Here is a 6793-nt window from a genome sequence, read left to right on the forward strand (position 1 = left end):
GTGGCATGCAGGAAGACTCTGTTCAGCGAAGATTGCTGGCTGAAGTGAATGTTGATTTTAAGAAAGCGTTATAAATAGCGTTGGCGATGGAAGCGCTGTACGGGATTCACAACCAATTCAAGGTGCCATATTACAAACTGGGTGGGAACAGTCAGCCGAAAGTGGTGCGAAAAGCCTGGACTCCACCACGAAGCAGGAAACAGCCCCCACTCACCAAAAAATGAGAAGAAACAGCTTAGCATCTAAATTGATAAATAACTTTTAGTGAGGTGGAAACAATCAGTCTTCTAGTGATTGGTGATATAAGAAAGTAGAATGTTATTTTTGTCACAGAAGTGGACACATAATGAGACAGTGCAAGGCAAGCTTAAAATAGACTTCCAAACAACAAATGAAGTCCAATGAAGTCTTTGGTGTAGAAGAGCCTGACATTCTGACATTCATTATTCAACATGAAAGTTGGGAAGACAGAGCCAATATTTGTTACATTGCAAATGAATTGTAAACCATTAAAAATGGAAGTAGACATGGGAGCTTCTACCACTGTAATAGGAGAACACACTTTCAGATATTTAAATAAAGGTGATCAACAATTACATTTGGAACAAACATCTGCCAAGTTGAAAACATAAACAGGCAAAGAAATCCAAATAAAAGGCATCACCAGAGCAACTGTTCATTGTAGAAACCAATTGGCATTTCTACCAATGATGGTATTGATAGGCAGAGGACCAAGCCTTCTAGGGCGAAATTGATTTAAGGGAATCAACATTGATTGGCCAGTGAGATTTCAAAAAGAAGCTGGAAGGGTTCCTGTCTTGAAAAAGGAACAAGGCGAGGTATTGCAGAAAGAGCCTAGACAGTCCAAGGACTGCAACTGTATGAAAAAGGAGTGTGTAAGGATTCAACAACCTGAAGAAATGGAAACTGCCTTAAATAACGACGTAGAAGAACAGCAGAAAAAACTCAAGAAGACTCTGCTGAATGATAGGGTTCAAGATGAAGTGAGTAATCTTCGCAAAGGAAGAGAAAATCTGTTGAAAGACCTTCACGCACTACAAGATTCCCTCGGGTCAAAATTTGCTTCTCTGGAAAAGTACAAATTATAACAGGAAGAATTTGAAACCTCTCTTGAACAAACTGAAGAACCAGTTGGCAGAGAAGATGCAGCAATGTTCAAGTTTCCAGGAGGAAGCCAACAGATATAAGAAAGAAACAGAAGAGCCAAAGAATCAGCTAAATGAAGCTAAAGAGGCTCTGAAAGCAAAAGTCATAGAACTTTCCAAGAGGCAAGCAGATAATGAAGTCGTGGGTAGCTCAACTACTGAACTAAGGCAAGTTGAGATTGCATCTGAGAGAAGGCTTGCCAACAGTGAAGTCAAAATGAAGGTGAGACTAAATTCTGTGGTAAAAAGATAAGGACACATAGAAAGAAGATGAAGAATTATTGATGAGGCACCGTCTTCGGACAAGATTGAGCCTAGCACTTCCCAATTTAGAGAGGAAGGTGGAGAAAAGTCAAGGGAACCAAAAAAGCAATTCATGATTTGCATAGTTGTGAGAGACAATTAACTGTTGGATAAGCAGTATATGTATGGAATTTCGGTGGAGGACCAAAATGGTTACCTGGTAAAGTAAGTTCAGTGACCAGACCATTATCATACCACATGGAAGTGGAGGGCCAGATCATCTGTAAGCATGTGGATCATTTAAGCTAAAGAGAGATACCACAACAAAATATTGTGCCACCTGTAACTATTACTGAATCAGTGGTTCCAGTTGAAGATGCTCAACCAACGGCAGACATGCCTGATGTCTCTATCAGAGTGGAAGATACTGAACTGCAAGTGCCTAATGAGGCATCTGATGTTAATGCGGTTCCAGAAAATGTGTTTCAAGAATCTGAAGTCATGGAGCTGCGACGTTCCACACGGATCAGGAAACCACCTGAAAGACTGAACTTGTAAGTTCATGAGCTTTCTAAATATTGTAATGTCATGAGATAAATATCCTTGTGGATACAAAGTGTATAGAAAAGTTAAAGGGAGAGGAAAGTAGTAATGAAGCACATGATCTGTGTAAACCAATGTGTTAGCAGCATGGGGAACTCTACAGGAGAGTTCTTCTTTAGTTATGGAGTTTGATGAACATGTAGTTGCTACTGCTGTCTTGTAAATAAAGTTAAATGTTTCCACTAAGAAAAGTTGTCTGAAGATAACTTTATAACACTCCCTGAAACAGATGTGTCATTTATTACTAATCAGACATTAGAATAAAGAATATAAATCACATCTAATTTATCAGAAAATATCTGATCAATTGCTATTATTCACGAACATTTACATAATCTATTCTTTCATTTGTTTTCATTTTTTCATGCATGGGATTTGGGCATTGCTGGAAAGGCCAGCACTTATTACCCATCCCTAATTTTCTTTGAGAAGGTGCAGGTGAACTACCATCTTGAAACTCATGTTTGGACCAAGGCAGTGTCCTGGTGAAACCCAAAGTGAACATTGGTGAGCAGGTTATTGCTGGATATGTGCACTTGATAGCATTGTCAGCAACAGCTTCCACCATTTGCTAATGTTTGAAAGTAGACTGATGGGGTGTTAATTGGCCAAATTGGAGTTGTACAGTTTTTTTTGTAAACAGGACAATTTGGCTGGGCAATTTTCCACATTGTTGTAGGAAAAGAAATCACTCGAGTCTGTAAACTGCAAATAACCTAGGACTTTAATTTACAAGCATATGTTAGGAGGACACAACCTGGTTCTACAGTCTGACTCCCCAATACAAATACAAAAATATATTTATATATTTTAATTATCACATTTCACTATACTGCCTAGTACAAACTCCAGTTACATACCTAAATGAGCAGGATTATTCAGGCTGCAGATGTCTCTTATCTCACTGGGAGCCTGGGAAATGCCTCAGCCCTAATGCCTCCCAGTCTGTGCTCTTATCACCCTAACATTTGTTTACCGATCCTGTGAAGGCCATCAAATTTTATAACTTGTGATTGTTAGTTGGGTTCCCACAGTACCGTGCCCATCATGCCTATGTGTTGGCTATATTTCCCATCATGCTTAGAAAGACCTCTCATAACTACAGTTGTCTACTTTTAAAGCTGTTAATGCACGTCTTAATATCAAATTATTTCAATTATCCCACTTCAGTCCCTCCTTTGGAGCCCTAATCAGGCACTACCTGGCCCAGGAGGGACATTCCCAACATCTCTGCCCACCAGAAACTCTAGGGATTCTACTCCAGTCCGGTGGGCTTCGGGTCTGGTATTCTATTGTTCTCTTACAGCTCTGCCTAAGTCCTACTGACCTAAGCTAGGCCCGGAACTATCATTTCATAAAATTGCAACATCCTAATAAATATTCTCGATTTTTGTATTCCCTGGGAAGGGAGTTTCAGTTGCAGTGAGTTTTTTATTTCAGAGTTCCAGCATCCACAGTATTTTGCTTTTAACATCATGTAATATCACTTTGGGTTTCCCACTTCTAATTATCCCATCCTGGGATGGTGACATGTTGGCTGGGCACTTAGTGGGTTTCTGATACCCACAGGTGGGTGTCACTGGCTAGGTTAGCATTTATTGCCCATCTCTAATTGCCCTTGTTCAGAGGGCATTTAAGAGTAAACCAAATTGCTGTGGGCCTGGAGTCACATGTAGGCAAGAACAGGTAAGGACAGCAGATTTCCTTCCCTAAAGAATGTTAGTGAATCATATGGGTTTTTATGAGAATCGACAATGGTTTCACGGTCACCATTAGACTTTCAATTCCAGATTTTTATTGAATTCAAATTTCACCATCTGCTGTGGCAGGATTTGAATCCAGATCCCTAGAGCAATACCCTGGAGTACTAGTCCAGTGACAATGTCACCATGCCATTCCCCCCATCATAGTTACATTTACATTTGTCTCTAAATAAAAATTTAAGGGTCCTTTCTGCTCAAGGCAGACTGGACTAATTCAGCAGCCTGAAAGCTGAAGCTGCTGGTGGAAAGAGTTAACTCCCTGCTAGTCTGCAAGAGGGTGGTGCAAAGGCTGGTTTGTTCCAAACAAAGGAAAGCTCTGTTATATCTATAGAATATCTTTTGAATTATGATTTTTGGCCAGAAATCTCAACTTGAACCTTATAACTTAAAACATTGGAATGTTTGTGTATACTTTCCTTTAATCCAACTCATAATCTGAGGCTTTTAACTCAGTGCTGAAGAAAACACATTAAAGCTCACAAATTCTTCACTGCACACAAACATACATATATATAAAGATATGTGTATTTTCATTCTTATAACATTTATCTTAACAACTTAAAACTTTCATACTATAAACGAAACTTCTAGTAGCACTGTGGAGAAAAGGAATTTTCCAGACTTCCATCTGGAGGTACAATCAAATCAATAAAGCTCATATTTCCTCTGCCCCTGCCTGTCATTGCTTATTAACCCCACTAGGTGTATGCACCCACCAACCCGCCACCTCTGCCTGTCTCGCTGTCTCGCTCTCTTGCTCTCCCCAGAGCGAAAGCTTTAATGACTTATATCAGTTTAGTTTTGTTTTCACCTGAATCAGTGGTTTCAGTTGAAGATGCTCAACCAACGACAGACATGCCTGATGTCTCTATCAGACTGGAAGATACTGAACTGCAAGTGCCTAATGAGGCATCAGATGTTAATGCGGTTCCAGAAAATGTGTTTCAAGAATCTGAAGTCATGGAGCTGCGACGTTCCACACGGATCAGGAAACCACCTGATCCCTCCCTGTTCCACAGCTTTCTCACTACACCGGACACTAGGAAACGTTCGATACTGTTTTACTGCACCGGTTTTCTCACTACACCGGACACTAGGAAACGGTCGATACAGTTTTACTACACCAGTTTTCTTACTTTATCGTACACTAGGAAACGGTTGATACCGTTTTACTGCACCGGTTTTCTTACTACATCGTACACTAGGAAACAGTCGATATTGTTTTACTCCGCCGGTTTTCTCACTACGCTGGACACTAGGAAACGGTCGATGCAGTTTTACTGCACCAGTTTTCTTACTACATTGGACACTAGGAAATGGTCAATACTGTTTTACTGCACTGGTTTTTTCACTACACTGGACTCTAGGAAACGCTCGGTACCATTTTACTGTACAGTGTAGTGAGAAAACCGGTGCGGTAAAATGGGATTGACTGTTTCCTAGTGTTTGGTGTAGTGAGAAAACCAGGACACTGGGAAAGGTCAGTACCGTTTTACCTCACAGGTTTTCTCACTAGATTGGTCCCTTGCCTTGATGGCAATGGTAGAGTGAGGGATATGCAAGGCCATGAGGCTTCACATTGTGGTGAAATATATTTCTGCTGCTGCTAATGACCCACAGCATCTTGTTGATACCTGGTATTGAGCTGCTACGTTTGTTTAGCACAGTGTTAGCAGCACACTGCAATGGAACATGTCCATGGTGTGAAGATGGAAGTCTCTGCAAGGACTGTACAGTGATCACTCCTATCAATACTGTCATGGTCAGATATATCTGCAAAAGGTAGATTGCTAAGGGTTAGGTCAAGTAGGTATTCCTTTATGTTGATTCTTTTACAACCTGCTACAAGAACAGTCTGGCACACATGTCCTTCAGGACTCAGCAATCTCACTCTCTACTGGTGCTACCAAGCCACTATTAGTAATGGGCATTGAAGTACCCCACTAAGAGTACATTCTGTGCTCTTGTAACCCTCAATTTCTCTTCCAAGTGGTGTTCAACATGAAGGAGTATGAATTCATCATCTGAGGATAGCAATAGGTTGTAGATTGATACTGATATTAAAGAAAGAAAGAAAAAATTGTACTTATATGGCACCTTTCACAACCTCAGGTTACACCAAGGTTCTTCACATGTTAACTTGTAGGAAATAGGCATGAAAACTAATAGCAGGAATAGATCTGTTTTGAAATATAATGAGATTTTTGTCATGTGACACATTTCCTAATGTGTTTTCAATTTAATGAATCACATTCCATCGGGCTATTCTCTGCCCCACTTCCTCGAGCCCAATGAGCCAAAATTCCTGAGAATCTGTCGTGCCCTAGATCTGATCTTACATCATTGTCTAGCTTCTCTCTTATGTTCCTCATGCCCTCTCCAAGCACATTTTGCCCAAAGAAACATCTCCAAATCCCTTGAACCTGTACTGACTAAATTGCCAACTTATCCAACTTCCCTCCTTATCTCACGCATTAGATAATAATGTTAATGGTTTTGTCTCCTCAGATTCTGTCTCTCTTTCCTTCAAATCCGCTTACATCACCCGTCTGCTCATGAAATCTCAGTGTGTGAGGTGCTGAGGATGGGGATTGTGCTGCAGGTTCCCATTTTTCCAGTCTGCAGATGTGCTGGTGCAACACTGGAGCCTGAATAGGCCCAGTGAGCCGAAGCAGAACAGCTTCAGGAAAACTGGAAGTATTCGTTATCTGAGGATGTTCTAGGAAAAAGGTGCCTGCAGTTTCCAGAGAAATTAAATAATCTCCTGTTGACCACACAACCTCCTTCAAGATTAGCACTAAATGATACTATTAGCCCCTTCCAAGCTTTACTGGCAGGATCATAGTCCACGCATTTCCAACTTCTCTATTTTCTCAATTTAATGATAATCACATACCTGAGATCATTGTGGTAAAATATCCTACATGTGACCACCAGATAAGCTGCACTGTTTTGAACAATTTCTAAGAGGACCTTAAAATAAGTGATTTCAACAAGATGACAGTTTAATAAAGGGTA

This window comes from Carcharodon carcharias, chromosome 12 (genome assembly GCF_017639515.1).
Source record: "Carcharodon carcharias isolate sCarCar2 chromosome 12, sCarCar2.pri, whole genome shotgun sequence".
NCBI classification, from domain to species: domain Eukaryota; kingdom Metazoa; phylum Chordata; class Chondrichthyes; order Lamniformes; family Lamnidae; genus Carcharodon; species Carcharodon carcharias.